The sequence below is a fragment of the Anser anser genome, assembly GCF_964211835.1.
Source record: "Anser anser genome assembly, chromosome: 1".
Lineage (NCBI taxonomy): Eukaryota > Metazoa > Chordata > Aves > Anseriformes > Anatidae > Anser > Anser anser.
The window spans coordinates 133672965-133694640 of record NC_139720.1 but is presented as its reverse complement, the minus strand read 5'-3'; the positions used below and the strand labels follow the sequence as shown (position 1 = coordinate 133694640).

At 43.2% G+C, this 21676-nt stretch overlaps 1 long non-coding RNA gene across 1 annotated transcript in view; it reads right to left on the bottom strand.

Annotated features, from left to right (window-relative positions):
- Positions 1-12085, bottom strand: part of LOC310894903 — a 61089-nt gene extending 49004 nt beyond the window's left edge. Inside the window, exon 1 of the long non-coding RNA XR_014580272.1 lies at positions 11989-12085. This is a non-coding gene — a long non-coding RNA (uncharacterized lncRNA). The remainder of the gene's footprint in view (positions 1-11988) is intronic.
- Between the last annotated feature and the right edge of the window lie 9591 nt (positions 12086-21676).

Here is a 21676-nt window from a genome sequence, read left to right as displayed (position 1 = left end):
TCTGCATGTATCCTAATTTTACATCCCCATGAAATACCACATCACTCACATCAGCCTGACTTTTACCCTTGGAATTAGTTTCCCAGCACACTCTTGCGGCGCCACTTCACAACATCATTTACTTCACCCTGTTATCTGTCCCTGAATCTCCCGAGAGACTTGCTTGAATCTGCTGACTCCAGGCAGCATTTGACAGACTTTGGCTTTTTAATTTTTATTTATTTTTTCTTAATTTAGTGGACATTTAGGAAAGCTTCAGGAAAGAGGTGATGCATTGGTACTACAAAGAAATTATATTCCTTTTTTTGTTTGTTTTTTACTGATGCCGCAGAGGGCACTGCAGCCGTATTGCTTCACAGAAGGGCACCCAGGAGTACCCGTGATGACTGGCAGCTCAGCACACCATTTCTTCTGCCAGGCCCTCCTGGGCTGATGTGAAGCTTATGGTGCTGAAGAGCTGGAGCAGGGTTCAAAGGTGCTGGTGCCGCATTGTGCAGCTCGCAAAGTGGGGATGAGTTCACAGTTTCACAGCTATGTGTGCAAGGAGTCACCAGGGCTACAGGCCTTGCATCACCTGGTGAGGGAAGGATGGGGCCTTGCCTCATCCAAATCTTTAAATTCCCATTACCTAAGATCCCCAAATATTCCAGGTGGGGCTGTCCCATGGGGGATTTCCCCTGTTGTCAGCACACGAAGTGCTGCAGTACCTACACACCACTGCCATCTGAAACAGAACGGTGTTCATGTGTTGCCTCCTGGGCCTGAAATCCAGACTTCTCGAACATTTTCCCTTTTCCCCACCTCCTATGCCTCTCAAAAACGTTGAGGGAAATACTCCAGCACTTCAGCAGAACGCAAATGTAACTGATTGAATGTATAGCATTCACTCAAAGTGCACTCTCGGGACTGTGTTTTGAGGTTGATTATCAGGATGCAGAAAGTGCTGCCACATCCAGGCACAGAAACACACATCGCTTCTGGCTGGGTTTTGAGATTGACCATGCTGATGCTGTGCACCAACAGCCCTGCAGAGCGAATCAGCTGAACGCCTAACAGGGGATGCTGGGCTGTGGCCTGGCCCGGCCTGCCCTGGTTATGTGGGCGAGAGCCCAGCCCCATGCCAGCTGTGTCCCATTACCCCCGCCCTGGAGCCGGCTGGCACTGACACGGCACGACGCGCCATGTGGAGGCCTTATTACCCAGCGGGGCGGCACAGGGCTCGGGGCGGGCTTTGGCCACACAACCCCCCGGCCTCAGCCCCGGCTCGGTGGTGGCACAGTGCGGGCCTCCCTGTGTGCCAGGACGGGGCTCAGGCAGCCTGAGGGGAGCCGTGGCACACAGCACGGCACACAGCAACATGGCGCACAACATGGCGGGCACGCAGCAAGGGCACACAACATGGCGGGCACACAGCAACATGGCGGGCACACAGCATGGGCACACGACATGGCGGGCACGCAGCAAGGGCGCACAGCATGGGCACACAGCAACATGGTGGGCAGACAGCATGGCGGGCACGCAGCGACGTGGCGGGCACACGACGTGGGCACACGACATGGCGGGCACGCGACAGGGTGGGCATGCAAGATGGCGGGCACCTCACCGGGCGGCGCAGCACACACCCTCCCTTCCCTAGATGGCTTTTTATGAGGTGTTTTGTTGTTGTTGTTCATGCTTTTTGACTTTATTATTATTATTATTACTATTATTATTATTACTATCACTGAGCGGCCCCACAGGGAACCGCCGCGTCTCCACCGGCAGCCACCAGCCAACATTTGCCGTTCGCCTCTGCACCGTGCCCCTCCCCCCCTTCCCCTCCCCCCTCCCCTCCCCCTCCCCCCGAGCGGCGCGGCGGCCGCCCCTCCCCCCTTCCCTTCCCCCCCCTTCCCTTCCCTTCCCCCCCGTTTCCCCTCCCCCCTCCCCGCGCGGCCCCGCGGGGTCACGTGCCCCCTGCCCTCCCCCCCCCCCCCGCCCCCTTCCCATCCCCCCGGCGGGGCGGGGGAGGGGCAGCGCAGCCGCTCTGTGCGGCGGGGCCAGCGGCGGGTACCGACAACCCTCTAAGAGCCGGGCACTGCCGGCACGGCGCCGCACGGCACGGCACGGCACGTCACGGCGGGGGCCTCCATTTTGTGCCCGCGTGTCCCCAGCACCCCCCCACCTCCCCCCCAAGCCGCACCGAGCGGCTGGCACCTGCCCTTCGACCTCTGCTGGGGCGGGGAGGCGGGTTAAGGGGTCAGGGAAGACAATCGAAAGGCCGCCCGTGCTGGAATAGCACGGCAAATCAACTTATCCCGGGGGCTCGGTGAGCCTTTAGGGGGGCCGCGGCCTCCCCCAGCGCTGCAGCGGGGGCACCCGCGGGTATTTTGGGGAGGGGGCGGCAGTGCTCGGGCTCCCCTCAGCGCTTTTACTGCAGGGCGCAATAAAACGAGGAGGGCCCCCCAGCCCAGTGCAAGCCGACTGAGCTTCCCTGAAATCTGTCAGTCGTTATCTTCTTCATCTTTTAGTCATTTCTAACCCGTAATGGTGACATCTAAAACCGAGCAGATCAAGAGTATGGGCCCGGCTCTTTTTTTTTTTTTTTTTTTTTTTTTTTTTTTACGCAAAATCCACCACTGAAACTCCATCCAGTAGTGAACTTAGTGCTGATTTACGCAAGGGTACCTGAGAGCAAAAGTCTCCCTGTGTATAAAATAATATTTTAGAATGAATAGCTGCCTGGAAGTCATAGGTACTGCAGCTCTCTTTGGAAGGCACCTCCACAAGTACATTTTCTTGGCCCTATGCTGTTCAAATTTCTGCAGTGTAACCTGGCAATCTCCATAAAGGAAGGAGTCGTGTAGAATAAACTCGCTCACATGGCTGAAAATTCATCAGATTTTTTTTTAACGCTTTCACAAAATATTTTTTCGGATTATTTTTAAATTTTAAAACAATGGGCCTTTTTTAGAAAACTTCAGTCCCTGCAGACAGAAAACTTCATTCTTTACTGTCAGTGTTTCACCCGGATCTTTGTTCTTTTTCCCTTTTTGGTGAGAAATCCTGGGAGAGAACCCCAAACGTTTCCCCAGCTGCCTTAAGAAAGCCGCTGGGCATCGCCAGCCCTTTCTAATGGCCATCCATCCATCCATCCATCCATCCATCCATCCATCCATCCATCCATCCATCCATCCATCCATCCCCCTTTGTGCAGGGTTTTCACATCAGGGCCACGCCACGACCATGCCAGTCAGAACAACAGGGGGAGTGCTAGTGAAAGGGAAACCGGCTGGGCAGTGCCTCACCATCTCGTTGGTTTGGGTCAGGGCCTGATCTACCAGTCGTACTGGTTAGCGTGAGGTTAAAAAAAAATAAAAAAAAAAAAAACCACATTCAAACCATCAGCCTATGTGTGCGAAAGACCTAGTTAAACCCTGGAGTCGGAATAGGCTGGGATGCAACCAGTCCTTCACACCGACTGCAATGTGGGCATACCGGCACTAAAGATCTCCTGCATTTGCATCGAGAGGAGCTGGTGTTGGCACTGCGAGCACAGTCCTGAAGGACTGCTAACGTCAACAAAAAGGTCCTTGTGATGTACAGGACTGGTTGGAAGTACGGGATGAGGGAATTGCTGCAAAAACAGAGTCGAGTAAACAGAAACTGTGCTTAGATAATTAAAACGTTAATGAAACCAGGCATCTTTCAGCTAATATTGAACATGCAGTAGAAAGTATTTCATTGCGTTGGAACTGTGTACACCGCCCTAATGCCTGAGTGCAGATGCAGCACATGCAGATAGCATGAACTCATGTTTTTATTTTTATGTAAAATTTGTTCTTAAAAAGAAATGGCGTCGTTCGTTTATTTGTACTGGGAGATCCTGGAATAACAGAAGCCAGATATCCTGAGTGACTTTTTCAAAGTATGGATACATGAATTGTTTTTTCTGCTTTTTGTTGTTACGGCCCATTAGAAAGTACTGATACATTTGTGCATAAAAGCCTGTTGTAGATAAAACACTCCCGCTACCCATCACGTTTCTGAGGGCAACGACAAAAGAGCAGGTAGGTTCATCTTGAGCAGGGAGGGTCCAAGCAGGCCCACCTCCCGCCCCCAGGTGCCTGTTTCTGTATAAAAGCGAAAGCCTGCTCGCTGGGAAGCCACTGGGGAAGCCACGTGCTGCCGACAGCAGCAGCAGCAGAGCTGTAGGGACCCCCAAGGTGGCTGCAGAGACACGAAGGCCCTGGGGAGTAGTCCAAGGGTTGGGAGCAGAGCTGCGGCTCCAGGATGGGTGGACCCCGTGCTGATTTGGGGGTATTTCCATCAGGAGGTGGTCAAATCCCAAACGAGTACCTCCGTCAGCAAGCCTCGCTGCTGGCCCTACGTACAAACCCGGGCGTCGGTGCGTGCGGGCTGTTCTTGCATTGTTCTCGGTCCTGAGGTTGAAAAGAGATTTTGTCCTACTCGGGGCGAAAAGGATATAATAATTTTAACAGAAAAGGCAGTCGTCTCTTTCCGGGAGGCAGGGAAAATACTGCCCTTCTGTGTGTAATTGTGGAGCCATGCGGACCCGCTCGGGAAGGGCCGATGTGCCCCCGTTGCGTGTCGTTGCTGTGCATCCACGGCTGGAAGAAAGATAGTCCGTCCTCTCGGCTGTTGCTATGGGAACTTTTTCAGAGTTCTTGCAACTCCTTTTCCAGGGCTGCTGGAACAATGAAGGATATTGAGCACAGAGCATTAACCGTCCTCCAAAGCATTTTAATAAATACCAAGTTTTATTTAAAGCCGCGTCTCCACCAGCCCTTGCCAGCTCTTGTCTAATTACTGCTGCATCAAATATGGTGGCTTTCCAAGAACGCCGCTGAAGCTCCCCACAGCTCTGTTGCTCATCCGTTTGGGTCACCTACTGAGTTACATTCTGCCTTGTGGTAAAGCAAATTCCGTGTGTGTTTCCTCATGACGGTGCAATTAATTTATTTACTCAAGCAATTCACTGAAACATTAGAAGGGAAAGGCATATGGTGTGAACTGGTTGCACAAGTCAGAGTCGATTTGTTACTTTCGGCAGCGGTAGCTTATTATATTTGATACCTCTCAATTGATTTGCTTTTGTGCTCAACTTTGATCTTTTAAGGCATTAGCCTTAAGAAACTGTGACTTTATGCATACACATGCATTTTGCAGTGGCGCAATTGATTTCTCGATGCAGTTGTTCCTTCACCTTAATTCTTTGTACTATGTGGGCCACGTTTTCACAACCTTCGTCCAGGAAGCCACTGCAGCACTAAAGTCATAACATCCCTCTGGATGCTATTCCAAATAGGAATCAGTCACAGATTTAAATCGGGACATTTTTTTAGTTTTTACTCAAGGTGAAGTTGAAAATTTTTTTGATTATTTTTCCTAGATCTACCCCATACGACAAGTCTGTAGGAATTTTATGATTGATCTTCTCTAAGGTTAGAATTAGTATTTCCTAACATACTAATTCTAATATTACTCTAATCTTATGCAACATCATGAGCATGCCTACTGACATCATCACGGTACTGATCTCTTGCACTAAAATAGATTAATTTTTTTTCACAGCTAGATTTGGGGAGCAGGAAAGAAGAAGGTGGGTTTTTTTTGCATTTAATTTTGAGCTCTCCCCTTCAGAACGCTTTCTGCTCTTAGGAAAGGGAGAAAAAAATTAATTCATGACATAGACGGTAAAGGAAACCATAAGAGAGATGTATTGAATGTGAAATTATGCTGTTGCTAACCACAATTTCAGAGGTGCGGGTGTGAAAAAGAATTCACATTACCAGAACCAAAATGTGTGTGATTCTTTAAAAAAAAAAAAAGAGTAAAAATGGAAAGCTCTATATTAGTACAATTTTTTGTGAGATTGAGCTTTAAATGCAGAGTGCATGGTTTTATGCCAGTGAATATTTGAGAAAACAGTTACCAGCTGCTGGGCTGCACTCTCCAAGGCTCGCATGAAGGGCTGCTGTGAAGATTAGAAAATTACATCCCTCAGCTGCAGTTTGCATAGGTGCGCACACCGTGTGGTGCCTTGGCCTTTTGCCACTCAGATTCAGGCAGAGAAGGAAAAACACGAGGCTCTTCCCTCCCGGCGTTTCGGAGGAAAAGGGTCCTTCTAGCAGCGCCTGCCTGTGCTGAAGTGGGGAGCAGGACGCCTGATTGCATCGCGTTGGCACAACCCTCCTCAGAGGGAAATGAAAATTGAGGTTCACTGGGAGATCTGCTGGAGATGAATGGGCTGAGGGTTGCTGTTGTGCGGAGAGCAGTGCCTAATGGCATTCTGCTTCAGAGAGCTCCCACGATCTGCGAAACAATGTGCCCATTGCCACAACTGCTCAAGGTGGCCAAGTTACTCCCCCGCCGCTCCGTGCAGCTGATGCACATTTTAATCAAGCCTCTCTACAGTGTACAGAAACATAATCAAGGATTTCATTTTTATACTTGGTGCTGCTGCCCCTCGTGGGTCCTCATCTCTGTCACCCCCCATTTGTTTTCCCACACCGAGCAGTACGGTGAGCACTAACGACACGCACCAGTAATTATACACGGGGACGGGCCGAGACAAGCAAGCAGTCTTGTTGCTCTTGGTTTGGAAGAGGAAGGCTTGGTGGGCAATTCAAAACCCCAGTAGCACCCCATTCCCCCCCACAAAAAAAATATTATATGGTTGCACCTCTGCTTGACCACTCCATGGCCAAAGTGAGGAGAAAGGAGAAACTGCCTGGCACCCTAAGGGGACTGCGGTCAGGTCAAAACTGTCTCAGAGAGGCAGAGAAAAGAGAAACTGAAACTCGATTCACAGATTCAACTCAGCTGCACGCATTTTGTTCAAAGATGAACAACTCTCTTCCGGTCTAGAGTATCAAGCTGACTGCCTCTGCTCACAGGATTTAGCTGAAACAAAATTAAATGTGTCTGCGGAAGGGGCAGAGAGTGAATGAGCTGTGAAGCTACGGTTTGGGAAAAAAAAAACAACACAGTTTTGCATCAGTGTGGTTGCTGCTGCAAGGTCACACAGCAAAGAAACACTCATTCTCCATCCTGAAAACTTTGTTCTACAGATAGGGATTTTCCAGGGTCAAGGGTCAGGAGAGGTAGGGGTGATTTCGGGGTGGTGTTTTCAGGAGTGTGGCTTCAGCCAACCTCGCCAGCAAACAACCCATGAACTGCAACTGCAGTAGGAAGCAGTGCTGAGTGCCTTTGAAAATCCCACTTAGGCTGCCTAGCCAAGTTGATAGCAGCTGTTTGCATATTTGTTTTTTAAACAAAATGGTCCTTTGGTCTCTGCAAACTTTTCTTCTACCAGCAGCAAGAGCTCCCTACCTCATCTAATCCTATTCTTCACCCTTTGTGGCTGTCATAACAATGGATTCCACTTACGCAAGTTCATCACATTTTTCAGAGTTCATCTATATTTATTGTTACTGGATTTTTTTCATCTCTGTTCAAAGAAAATGTTGAAATACATTCAAAATGCACTAGAACTCAAATTCCAATTGGAAAATGTGCTGGGAAGTGTAGGCACACTCTCAGAATGCCATTTGAAAAGGCAATAACTTAAAAAAATGTTTTTGTAAGTTGTGGGAAAATGAAAAAATACAGATTTTCCATGAATTTCACACTAAATACATAGTGATGTCCAGTTGATGAACACATACCTAACATCCCTACAGTATTTTTCATACTGTAACTGTTTCCAGAAGTAATGGGCACCAAATTCTATTTTCACATTTTAGCCAGGTTGGAGGAACTTCTTACTTTTAAGTCTCTGGAGTCCCAGAACAGCTCAGATTGCTTGTATTGCTTTTGCTACTCTCTGTTAGCACTTTGAGTCAGCAAAACAGGAAATGTCAAGGGATTGTTGAGGTACGCTGCAGGTATAACAAATGAGTAGAAGCAAACTCTCATCTATTCTGTGCATTAAGAAATCTCTGCTGGATTTGGGATACGCTGCTGAAACTGAAGGACATTTCAGGTATTCTCTGGATAAAAGAGAGATTACAGTTCAGAGAGCAAACTAATTCAAGGGCAGTCAGATGTTTTCTAAAAGTAAAATACATAGAGGAAAATTTTCCCTCAACTACCAGTCTATGCATTAACTTGACTTACATTTGTGAGGAACAGTTTTTTATAATTACCTAAATGCACAAGAGATCACCAGGCAAATCTGGACTTTGGAATTACAGGGTACTGTAGATCTCACAGAAAGACTCTAAAATGCAGTTTTGGGTCAGATTCACACGTGTAGTTATCTCAAAATTAACATGAAGTCTCTCTACCAGAGGCAAATAAAACAGATTTACAGTGGACTGAGATCATAATTTGGCTTGTGGTTTCCTATTTAGACTAACATCGAGGCTTGCTTTGAATAAGAAGAGCTGAGAAGTTATTAACGTGAACAAAACATGATCAACAACAACAACCGTAATGTTCAGGAAGTGGAAAAGTTTACAGTGCCCACAACTCTGAAGTTTAAGTGATGACGTCATATATCTGCATGTGTATAAGAATTTACAAAAAAATAAAAAATAAAAAGTATTCACACTGCTCTATCGTAGTCTGTATCTGATACCGTTTTTAAGCAGTACCAGTCTGTATCTGATACCATTTTTAAGTATGAGGAAATAGCAGTACCTCAGCTGGCCCAATGGCAAATCTCTGAAGATCTGAACTTGTGGTGGTTATTAAAAGTGCATAAAAATATAAGTTTATTTTATTTTTTTCATTTATAGCATTTACTTAACATTTGCTGGTTGCTTCAAATGCAGAATAAGATCCACCTTTGTTAAAATCTTTGCTTTGTTACACAAATTTGGTACTATCATTGCTTTTGGTTTGGTCAGCAATCGCTTCAAGAGATGTCTTCTCATTTCCAGACATTCTCTTAGAGCCATAAAATTATTGTGGAAAGTTCTAAAGTTACTACAGGCAAATTATCTTACTGCTTTTTCCCCTTTTCTGTTTAGGAGCCTCCAGAAGCAGATGGCAGCACTAAGGAACTGAGGAGCAGAGAGCCACTCCTGCACTATGAGACAGCAATTCTCTATTTCCATGGCCATCCCACTAGGTCGTCATCCTCTGTGAGTGAAGATAAGGTGTCTGCAGGTTAGTTAAGGTGGTCCCCAGCATTTAGAAGAGAATGGCTTCCTCTGCTACTCGTTGCCTGTGAGATCTGTAAAGAACTCAGCTTCCAGAACTCAAATTAGGCATCTACATTTCATTTCCTCCAGATCATCTATTAAAATAGAAGAAACATACAGAATATCCTACTCAAAGAGACATTCAGACACCAAAGCAGAGGTTGTGAATGCTAATGCCACACTGGCACATAACTCAGACCTGTACAGAGATGCCTAAACCTGGAGAGAGGCAGGGCTTCAGTATGTCTTTTTAGACACCTTTAGAATCCCCACACCCACCATGTTGTCCTGATGATTCATTCCCAGGCGTTTAGCCATTCTTAAACAATGCGGAACTTAGGCATAAAACTTCATCTTTTTATTTATATCCTGAGAGCCAATCACCTGAGAATTGTCATGCCTAAACCCCTTTGAGAACTGAGTTGTAGCATCTGTTCAGTTTTGGGCCCCTCAGTACGAGAAGGACATCGAGGCCATGGAACATATCCAGAGCAGGGCTAGGAAGCTGGTGAAGGGCCTGGAACACAAGTCCTGTGAGGAGCGGCTGAGGGAACTGGGGGTGTTTAGTCTGGAGGTGGCTCAGGGGAGACCTGATTGCTCTCTACAGCTACCTGAAAGGAAGGTGTGGGGAGCTGGGGGGGGGGTCAGCCTCTTTGCGCAGTAACTAGTGGTAAGACTAGAGGAAATGGCCTCAAGTTGTGCCAGGGGAGACTCAGGTTGGAAGTTAGGAGACATTTCCTCTCAGCAAGAGCAGTCAGGCATTGGGAGGGGTTGCCCAGGGAGGTGGTGGAGTCACCGTCCCTGGGGGTGTTCAAGGAAAGGTTGGACGTGGTGCTCAGGGACATTGTCTAGTGGGTGACATTGGTGGTAGGGGGGTGGTTGGACCAGATGATCTTGGAGGTCGTTTCCAACCTTAATGATTCTGTGATTCTGTGATCTCTGGGATGCTTCTAAACTCAAAAGAGCAAATACCTGTCATATGATAGGACACACGATCCTCCCCTGCAAATCATCCAGACCAATGTATCTGCCAGAGTACACCAGGGCTGTCCCCCCATCCAAGCAGTCCTTTTTTTTTTTCTTTTTTTTTTTTTTTCCAATTGGATATCTGGTTGGGTGAGGGAAGAATAATGTTCACTCGGGTCTCATGGTAATAAGCTCTTGGGAGGCATCTGAATGTGAAAACTGAGAAGCTGTTCTAGGTATTTGGATATGCATCCTATCTCTGTTCTCTGTTTCCAAAATGAAGAAAATACCAGTTTTCAGTATATTCAAACAAAAAATTACCATTTCTATGGCATGAGGATAATGTGAATAAATATTACAAGGAACTCAAGTGCTATGAGCTTAGCCTTTATGACTTAACCCTGAGGGCCATATAAGCCTTTGACAGCTTAAGTGTGGAATGGATGGCCTCTTGTCCTTCTTCTTTCCCACCTGCCTGATCAAAGATAAAACTATTGCAGATCCCTGGAGAGACCCATATACATAGGTCAGGGAAAGACCTATAAATCCAGATGTTTATTTCGGATCTTGGATCTAGCTATCTGGGATCTACTCTATCCGGTAAGTTGAATTTGTTTCTACTGTCCGTGTGTAGCATTCAGCACAGATTTGCATAATTATAGTGTTCAGAATGTCTCAAATGTTCCCTCTTGTAAGATCTTTCTCATATAAACACTTCCTAAAACAATTTCTCTTAGGAAACCTGTGTTCCTATACAAACCTTGCTTCTGTGTGAAAAAATACATATAGTTGCTGTGTAAAGTTCCATCTCAAAACTTGGTCATCTGAAGTTATCTTATCTGAAGTAATAAGACCAGCAAAAACCTGCAGAGTGACATACATGAGGCAATGAAGAAGCACGCATCACTAGAAATGCTTGTTCTTTCAGTCTTAGCTTTGGTGGCCCTTCTGTTTCCTGTTTCCTTTCTCGTAGGAGGGAGTTGCTGTCTCTTGGTTGGCTGCATTTGTCTCTGTCCTCCTGCAGATAAGTCTGTCCCTCTCTGATAATACAGTTGTGAATCTTCCTAGAGTTGACCAGCCTAAGCGTGGGATTTGAGGTTCCTAGTACAGGCAGTGGAGATTTACAACTGAAGTGATGAAATTCACTCACCTGTGACAATTTAGCCCACAATAACAATTTTAAATGGCCTTATTCTAAAGGCTGTCATTCGAAGATTCAGTAGGTTAAAAATTAGCTTGCTTCAAAAACACCTGTATTTGCAGCAAGGTTTTCTTCAAACAGCTCAGATCAGTCAAATTGTCTTTGTCAAATCTCACCAAAATGCCACAAGTTGATTACATTTCCCCAAATATCTACCTTAATTACATGGTTTCTGAGCTGCAACACTACTGCTCATAGTTCAGTGGTTGCATAAACTCCCCAGCGAGAAATCTGAACAGTATTTAATTAGCCTGGTCCTGCTGTGTGATACTCCAAACACCCTGTTTACCCAATTAAGACAAAGGTTGCGTGATCTTATAGTTAGTAAGTGCCCGAGCCTATGTACTAAGCCTTGCAGCTGGAAACTGGAAATGTAAAATGTACATCTCTCCTTGTAAGCCTTAATTGTGCTATGTCTAAATAACACAAAGCAGATACAGAATAAAAGGAGTCCTTTTCAAAACTCCTGGTTAAAACATCTGCAAGATCCAAAGGAGGCTTGACTAACAAAAGGGTGCAGGTCCATGACATGTTCTGTCACAATAAAATAAAACAAAGGACATTACAGATCGGTGTTTAGATCTCTAATAATACGCCCAAGAAAAGGATCTTCAAAATAAATGTACTCTCCAGCACAAGGAATGTAAGAATATTAATGTATGTGAAATGTACCTGAGATGCAGATCTTACAAGGCGATGGAAAGGAAGGAAGGAACTGCTTAGCATTCATATCTCCTCTCTGCTTGTTCCAATAACATGTTTTTGTCCTGAATACAGAGTATATCCAATTAGCATAACACAGCTTTTGCAAACACTTTTATTTCATTTCACTAATGGTGAAATAATTGCCTCACTTATCCGCAAGATAGCCTTGAAAATGTCTCTTTCAGTCTGGAGATCTTCCCATCCAGAACGGAGATCACAGCATGTTGCATTGCTTCAAGGAGCACCACAAACCAGGCCTGCTCCTCTGACTCATGTGGGGTCTACTGCAGTATGTTTTGCTTTTTCCATGGGAGGACATTGCTTCAGCCTCCATTTTGCTATTTTTTTTCCCAACAGTGGGCTCCCGATACCCTTACAAAAATCTGAAAGTAATCTTTGAGGCCTATTTCAGTGTTTAGTAGAGGCAGCGATTAAAGTTAGGTCTTCATTTTCTTACACTGCTTTGAAAAGCACTGAAAATTTGAAAATTTGGGGAAATTTTTTGGGAAAAAAAAAAAAACAAACAGGAAAATCTGGGTGAATTTGATTTTCCAATGAAAAATCAAAGAAAAAAATCACCAAAATATAAAAGTCCATTTTACATCAGGAATCTATTTCCAAGCAATTCTATGGTAACGTACATACCAGAAATCAACATGAGCTTTTATTCAGATCACAGTAATATTTACATTTATGTGGAAAATCTGAAAGGATAATCCTGGTCCTTTGAATAAAATCCATGGGATGCTTTCCCTGAATATTTAAAAGAAAATTATGTAGGCTGTTTTCAAAATAATATTATGAATGAAAAATATTTCAAAAGCTGTGTACTTTTTACTTATTTGCCTCAGAATATATCTGTGATATTAATCTTGACTTTCCAAAGGTTTTCTTAATGAAGATGTGTATCATTAGTTGTGTTTCATCCTAGAAGTCGCTCTTTTCCATCAGTGGGGAATTAATGTGCTTGTGCGTGCGGATGTATATGTGGGTGGGAGTCATCCACTGCCCAGCCACACTGGTTGAAGTCACTTCTACTAGGTGGCAAGGCAGCTAAAACTTAGGTGTTGCCATGGCTATAAGCAACATACACATATTGCCACAGTCCTTCCTGCTTTTTAAAAGTTTCTTTGATCATACTTGTGTCTGTCTTCAAAATTACTCTTATACGAAGCCACAAGCAGTCTGGCAGCATTGGAAAGATTGGGAGAAACAGCCTGGGCAAAGTGTATGTGTGGGGGGGTGTCATTGTCACTAGCATTTGTAGTCTGCAAAAATTGTTTGCCTGAAATTTACATTTTGATGAGAGACTCTCAAAACTATCCTTGCTAGGTGGGTGTAACGCCAGTGATGTGTGTAAGGACTGATGACTAATACTAAGAGGATGCATAATCCCTACTTTTCAGCGAGTTCCTGAAGTGAAGAAAAGCCAGCCGGATTATAAAATCTTGTCCGTTCTAAGAACCCAAACGTAAGTACTTATCAAAGATTTTTCATTAAGCCTTGCTTTCTGTAATTGCATATCTAACATTTAATTGTCTAATAAATGAGGCCAAAATTGTGTTTAAAAGATTATTGAAAGACAGCCATTAATGTTACAGGTAAATTGATCAGCAGATCTCAGATAGTAGGAGGCGAAGAAAAATCACACTGCAATAATTTTTACAACCTCCAACAAAAAACTATCCAAAAAATCTTGTAGGAGTGATATCCACCACTCAGCCAGTTGGAGCTAAATTCAGGAAGAGCTGTTACGCAACCGGTTTCCCTTTTAGACATCTGAGCCTGATATTTAGGCAGAGCTAGCAGTTAAAAACTTCAGGCTCAGCTGCTGTCTAAATTGCCTTGGCACATATGGCTACATCCATACTAATAGCTTCAGCTGTGCCAGGGAAAGTTCCCAGGCACTGGAACTTGAACTGTTTATTCTCTTACACTGTCGGCGTGGTCTTTGGCTTGTTTTGGGTCCACCATCACTGTCCCTAGCGTAGTTCAGGGCTTTGCACAAACCAGAGAACATTTCCACATGACAGCTCTGGTGTGGGTATCCTCCTTGGTGGCTAAAACAGCTTAATGGTATGGATTGGGATATGGCCACAGGGTCAAAGGACAGTTCAGGGAAAGTTCAACCTACTTTTATAGACATAGTCTAGGCATACGGGAGAGAAATTCCCACAGAAACATCCCATATACTTCTGCTTTGATGCATACGCAAATTTGCACCCAGTTCCTGGCCATGTTCAAAAACTGGTGGATTGATCTGGCAAAGAGAAGTATCCCTCAGCACTAATTTGATATAAATATATCAAATATTTAAACAGAATTTCTACCCAGGAAGAGGAGAGACTTGAATTTTCATGCCTGTAATGCGTGTAGTTTGGTTCAAACATTCCTGGTCATCTCAAAGAGCTGGTTGTTAGTTGAAGGGACATCAGGCCTCAGACTAGCTAGTTTATTATCACAGCACAAAACTTGGAAGTGAAAAATAAGAGCTAAATATATGCATGTGTATAGCCAAGGCAAAGGAAAAACTTCTTTCACAGAGCTCAGAGGATCCACGCACACAGACCATCTCTTCTCTTAAACAAAGTGGTCTTTTACCTCCATTTTGAATACTGAGACCACATCTAGTTACATGAATAAATTGCCTTCTCTTTCAAAAATGTTGAGTGCTCTTGAATCCCACTGCAGTCATGTTCCCACATATTAAAAATGCTAGGCTGGAAAAATTTCTAAGCACTGTTTAGTAGACAAAAGCCTAAAGGTTTTGTTTACAGACTCTTTCACAGGAGAATAATCAAGCTCTGTAGAGAGCTGCTACTCCATTTACTTGCTAGCCTTATTTTGACAGCCTTTGCTAGTCTGCCCTACTTTGAAAAGGGTGGGTTGATGTGGAAGCCAAAAAAGTGAATCATATTTACTGTCAAAAAAATAAGTGTGTTTTAAGCTTTCATCTGCCACTAGCAAGTAATCAAAGATGGCAGTGGTAGCAGCCCTTGTAGTTAACCCAGTGCATGTTCATTAAACGGCAGGGGGTACCCAGAGTGTTTATTTCAGTAAAAACAATTAAGCATACATATATATATATATATTCCAGTGTTAATGATTCCCTGTTGACAGAGCTGAAAAGGGAGTGCTTCTTGAGTTTCCAAGAGTGATTATTAAAGAGAAATGACTGTCAGTCTTCTAATTTGGGTGAATGCCAAGCAGACCAAAGGTGACAGAATAGGAGAAAAAAAAAAGAAAAGAAAGAATATGCAGTGCTCATTATCAACATACTCTGTCTGTTTTATTTTTTTACATTGTCACAAATGAGCTTCACAGCTTTCCCTTTGTTATGAAACCGGCGGCCGTAACATGATCTATTTTCCATTACATCACAGTGCTGTTCCACGTAAGCCTGAGATGATTTCTTCCTAATTTCTTTCTTGGAATCATTCATCATTTTCTTTATAAAATATTACCTCTTATACTGCTGTTTCTCAAGCTTGTCCCCCATCTGTGGAGGATTTTGCTTGCACTCCAGCTAGCTGTTTCTGAAAAAAGATAGGAATTTTCAGGCTCTCCAAGGCTGTAGAGAAAGAAAAACTGTCATGGTGCCAGCACACCATATTCTCTGAAATCGTGGTTGTTAGGACCCAGGCTAGGAATTGGTTGCACAAAAGATGAGGGGGAAAAGACCGTGCTCTTAGCATTGTTCTATAAAGGAAAAATATGTGAATGAATAAATGCATGACCCTACAAAGGTGTGGTACAGTTACAGGTTGGCTCATCCTGTTATTCAGAGTTAGTAAATGTTCATACACCACTTTTCATATTGCTGCACACTAAGTTCTGCTGGCTCATCGTGATTGTTATCTCTACTGGAAAGCAAGCAAACCTCTCATCTGTATGAGATTTGATGTGACATTCTGCATTTTAGCCAATTCCAGCTGGCTGCTCCAAAAAGGCAGGCAATGTTTCATAGGTACCACAGCTATTTCTCCTTCTTCAACCCCCTGAAGTAGTAGCCGTGGGGCTGTACGTTAAGCTGTGAGGTAAGGAACCATAAATTCACATTCTACTATATATAGATTTTCTTACCACCTCTTTTACTGGCTTTGTAGTAATCCAACTGCAGTAGATGACCTGACTAAAAGACTCCTTCTCTCTCTGACCTCTTTTCACAGTCTCCTCTCCATATATCCCTGACTACATTGTATCAGTTCTACGGACATTATAATCTGTTTTCAAGCCTAAATTGTCAAAACCCAACCATACAAATGCCATGCCTCTCTGTCTTGTTCATTCCTATCTTAAAAACAAGTTAAAGAGAGTTTGCATATGATCATTTTAGGAAGAAATGGGAAGGCAGTGCAGGATAAAAATCCTCTGCCAGCATAAATTTCAACTGCAATCTGTTTATTTCAGTAGAAATATGGCTAAGAATGAGCTTCTTGTTAGATCATGTTCATTCAGCCCTTCAAGCAAATGTATAAGGCACAAAACTGCTACGATCAGCCTATCATGGCATAACTATGCCATACCCCTTACTAGAACCCAAAATAGATTCAGGAATATAATTTCCATTGACTCCTGTCAAAGAGGAAAGTTGGCGTAAATTTGAAGATAAATGGACATAGGCAGCTATCATGTGAAGTCACAGTATCAAAACAGATTGTTTGGTTACACACAGTCATCAGTTAAATACTAGAAGATTTAGGATTCATAATGAGTTACTGGCCCTTTTAATCATGGATGAAATGTTTTGACTGGTGTGTATCGTTTCTCATCTCTATAATTTAAAAAAGGCTGGGTTGTTCAATTCATACAGAATAAAATATATTTTATAACATGAAATGTTGTAACCTTTATATTAAACTGCTTTCTTAATTAATAAAAATCACTCATTTTTTTTTGCCATTGTCATACATTTTCTGTTGATGCTGATGTTGCCAAATCAGTTCAAGGGACGTTTGTGGTTATAGATATATATGTGAGATCATGTAGAAACAGGGGCAGCCCTGTCCTTCAAAACACCGAGTTTTGCCAGATGGTTTTAGCTGGGAATTTTGCTGTTATCTGAGTCACCAAGAGGTCAAAACTGAGGAGAGTTCAGCTTGATGTTTTTTGGATCAGGAATGACATGTCCAGCTGTTATGTAGCCGTTCTTTACTGAGGATCATAAGAATAATGAATAAACAATTCTGCCTCACTTTATCCTCCTGAAGAGCAAGTAGGCTTCTGTGAGGCTGCTGCACCCATCGGCTGGGGCAGTGCAAACAGGCGAGCCGGGCATCTCGGCAGGTTTCTTCAGCACCATCTCCTGCCATTCCCACTGTTACCTGGTGTACCTCTTCCTAAGTGAAAGCCACGGTGCCATATGGTTTTGTTTTGCCAAAAGGAAATCGGCCAAGCCTACCCCACCTTAAGATAATAATTTCCTCACTGCTAGTCATCATTTCAAGGCTGACACAACAGAGATGTGGAAAGCCATCACCCTGCTGGTGAAAACAGCCTCATTGTGTGCAAATCCCCAGCTGAGCTTGAATTGAGTCATAAAAAGGTGAGGGTCATTCTGTGAATTGGCTGAGAAAAGAATCTGCTAATGCCTTGAACCACTCTAGTAAGGCTTTCAATGCTCTAATACAGTTGTAATTCATTCCAATATTTTCAGTCTGGAAATTGAAATCCGAGTTTTTTACAACGTATTGATTCTTTGAATGCGTGCATTATAGAATGAAGTTTCCCACGCGTAAACTCTGGGCCAAATCCTAATACCACACTGATGTAAATTCATAGTAAATGTATTTATGTCACCAGTGATTTCAGAGTAACAGCTCTATTATAGTTTCTGGACTCTGTAATGATATTTTGATTTAAAAATATATATTTCCGATGTGACAAGGTCAGAAATGTGTGGTAATATTAAAATAACATGGCTGATCTAAATAAAATGTAAACAGAATTTTATTAAACTTTGAAATATACTGGATACAATAGAAACTAAGTTACTCCCATTAAAAAAATAAAAATAAAAAAAATAAAAAAATAAAGCAGAACTGCCCCTCATTGCTTTTCATTTTTACTTTAACATTCTGCATCCAGTACAAAAAATAGTGTTTCCTTGTAAAACAGTAGTGACAGATATGCTTAACAGATTCCATCTCTTTGTATTTTATCTGCTGCAGTACCTATATCCTATATATAATACAGTTTACAAATGCGCTAACTTAATTTGGTATGTAATACAATAGTAAAGAATAATTATTAACAAAGAATGGCCTTTAGCTAAAGCCAGGATTCTTTGCACTGCTGAAACAAGATATATTAAATGCTGTAAACGAGGCAGGCTTGCTCTTTACTATTATTATTTACTTAGGGCTTGGAATAAAATTCCATATACTATGAAGACAGTGGGAGGTTTTCTCTTCTTTTTGATATACTAATATTGGATATTTGATTTCCTATTTAGGATATGGGACATTAGTCATAGGTAATGACTCAGCCTGTTGCTTAATGAATACAATTTTGCCTTCTGCACTGAATGCTTTCCTGAACTGGCCTGCTCTGGGATCTAGAGCAAGTTCAGATGACGCAGCTTTGGCCCAGACTGCATCACGGCAGCCTCTTGGGATGCACCAGCGATAACAATCCCAACTGGGACCTCTGCAGCACACTGTGTTGAAGCTGTTAGTCCTCCACACAAAGCTGCCACCTATGGCTTAGGAAGCTTCTGAGGTACAGCTCTCTAAATTGAAAGAATATTAGGATGTTTTGGCTGTTCATATATTCTTCCCTAGGCATCTGCTGTAGGCTGCTGTCACTGGACACTGTGAAATTTTCATCTGACCTGGTCTGGCCGTTCCTATGTTCTTTTGTACCCTCTGCTTTTACACGAGGCTGTACCTGGCAGTCTGTTGTAGGGTCAGGGCTGTGGTGCCTCTGCAGGGCGGTAATGTCCTTCTGTGATGCTCATTCGCTGCACTCACAAGGAAGGGGGTTATTATTGACCTTATACAATGGGCCTAGGCTCCACTTACAATGTATGCCTATGCCTTCGTATGGGAACACTCTTTATTTAGTCTCGGTTTTCTTTAGAACATGTTCTCAAGTTGTCAAAGTATGTGCAGTCCAAAATGGTAATACAGGGAGTCTCTATTACCAAGGAATTGAGGCTTTGAATTTTCACAACTTTTCACATCCTCTTCAGAGGCTCACAAATGAGAGGAGAGGCATTTGCAGGATATAACCGTATTAACTTATTTATTATTGTGGTAACAAACTTTCGGGATGATAGTTTACGCTATCACATTAGTTTACACTACAACGTAGTGTTCTAGCTCTACTCTCACCTTCTACAGGCCATGTAATTAGGATTGATTTTAAGGAAATCATTTCTTAGCTCCCAGCTAGGCCATGACATTTGGTTATTAGAAAGAGACCTATCTGTAGATAACGATCTTGTGATCTAAGATGCAACTTTGCGCCAGGCCTTAAAGCACCCAGGTTGTCCTACTTCACAGACACCTTGATTTACTGAGTCTCACACTTGCCTAAGGTGTTTTTTTCCTCTTTGCCTTGTTTGGGCCTTTATTCTTTTACATTGTGTCAATCGTAGCACAGTGCCAAAACCTGACCCAAAGATTAAACAAACAGAGAAACTTAAAAATGTTTTGAGTCTGACTGTGGAGCCTCTCCTACACAGGGCTATGCTGCAGTAAGGAAATTCTTCAAAGTGTGTTCTGTTTTCACTCTCTTCTAGTGCTGAGTGTTAAACATTTCTCTTTTTTTTTCTTTTTTTTTTCTCTTTCCCTGTGCTGTATCACTAGTGCCAACTCTGATCCATGACGAGAGCAAATTTCCTACTTCTGCCTACAACGCACTTGAGAACCTTTTTACTAGAGCCAATAAGAGCACTTTTACACCTTTTACACTAAGGATTAAAAAAATGCCTTTTTTTTTTAACATAGTACTTTCATACACAAAATGCAGCGAGCCAAAGCATTATACATACCAGGAGTTACTATGGCAAGCTCCTCCCACTGTTTCCCCAAAGGTCACAGCTCAGAGTTGAAAGCTCTGCGGAACCAAATGCTTAAATGCTGCTGCTGCTTTCTGTGAAGTGGTCTTAAAAGTTGGTCCCTCTGAAGTTGGGCCATCTCTGACAATGTAAGGAATGGTTTGTTTTTTCTCTCTAAGTACTGCTGATTTCACACAAAGAGGAGGGGACATTGGCTTTGTAGATGTGCTCCTTGATTTCAGGATGCAATTCTACTAACTCTACAGCATTTTGGGGGCTCTTACAAAGTATATCCATGACATTTGCGTGCTCAAAGATTGTAGTTGGCTTCTGTCGCACAGTGGTACCTCAGCATTTTCCTTTGCATTTGCTGAGAGTAAAAGTCATCTTCTAGTTTGAAGTACTGTACTGCAGAGGGAAGGACAGGGTAGGTGGGGTCTATCTCATTTAACTTTAGGTGTCCACACCCGAGCTAGTCACTATAATCTTCCTTTAGCATCAGTGAAGGAGTAGAGGTAGTTCTGTTCTGGTTTTGCCACCCAAACCTAGTCAGACCTAACTCAACTACCTGTATAGCACTGCACTGTACAGCACCAGCTTGCCTCTTGTTGTAAAACATGCATAATGCTGCCCATCATTTCACATGTAAAGATTTTATTTTCAATTTTTGCCAAAAACATTAATTGAACTTTAATTAAATTTTCTTGGAAATTTCACCTAACATGAATTCTTCTTTCCCAAGCATGACGTGACACAGTTTCTTTGTTTTTTTCCACGTTAGATATGTCCTTATCCATGTTTCATTGTGAACCTGATGTGTTACAGAGGAGTGTAGCTTAAGTACCTTCCCAGCAACTGTGTGTTTTTTTAGCTGTCAACATCTGCTACCACTGCTGTGATGCTTAATGTTGAAACTAAGAGTAAGGTTTGTCTCTTGAGCTTATCATACCTCTGCGCATCGGGAAACTAACTCAGTGGAGGAAGGTGGTCACTTGATTATATGCAGAGGGTGAGAGACACGGATAGTTAAGAACAAAGAAAACAAAAGATGTGGGGCCAGAAGAAAAAACTCTGAGTGGGTACCGGAAACAGAAATAGGCAGATAACCAGTGGAGATTTAACAGAAAGATAGGTAGCTGAGTGCACAAGCCAGGTAAAAAATGGTCAGGAAAGAAAATAAAAGAAGGGCATGTGCATGTAGTAGACTGGGGCAGGAGGCAGAAAAGAAAGTATGGGTGGCTAGAGAGACGGGGCAGAAGCATCTCGTACCACTAGAGCTACAGAACCTGGCCGTGCCTCTGGCCACCAAGTTTCTTTACTAACAACCCTAATGCTTTTTTAAAGGATTATTCAGGTCTGCAGTAAGACCACACCTATAAATACCATTTATTTAAAACTGGTTATCCGTTGGTAACTTTTCAATCTCAGGTTAATTCTGAATATGCATTTTGCATATAAATCTATTCCCTCAGATTTCCTTTTCCTCACATGTCATTGGATATAGTAGGAGCCAGAAAGCAAAACCCCCGTCAGCACAAAGAGCACATGCAAATGGGTTTTGTCTGTGCACATAAAAACATAGCCATGAGAGAAATTCCCACACGTTAGATGGAAGAGGTGTAGAAACATGTAGAGGGAAACTGAGGTTACACT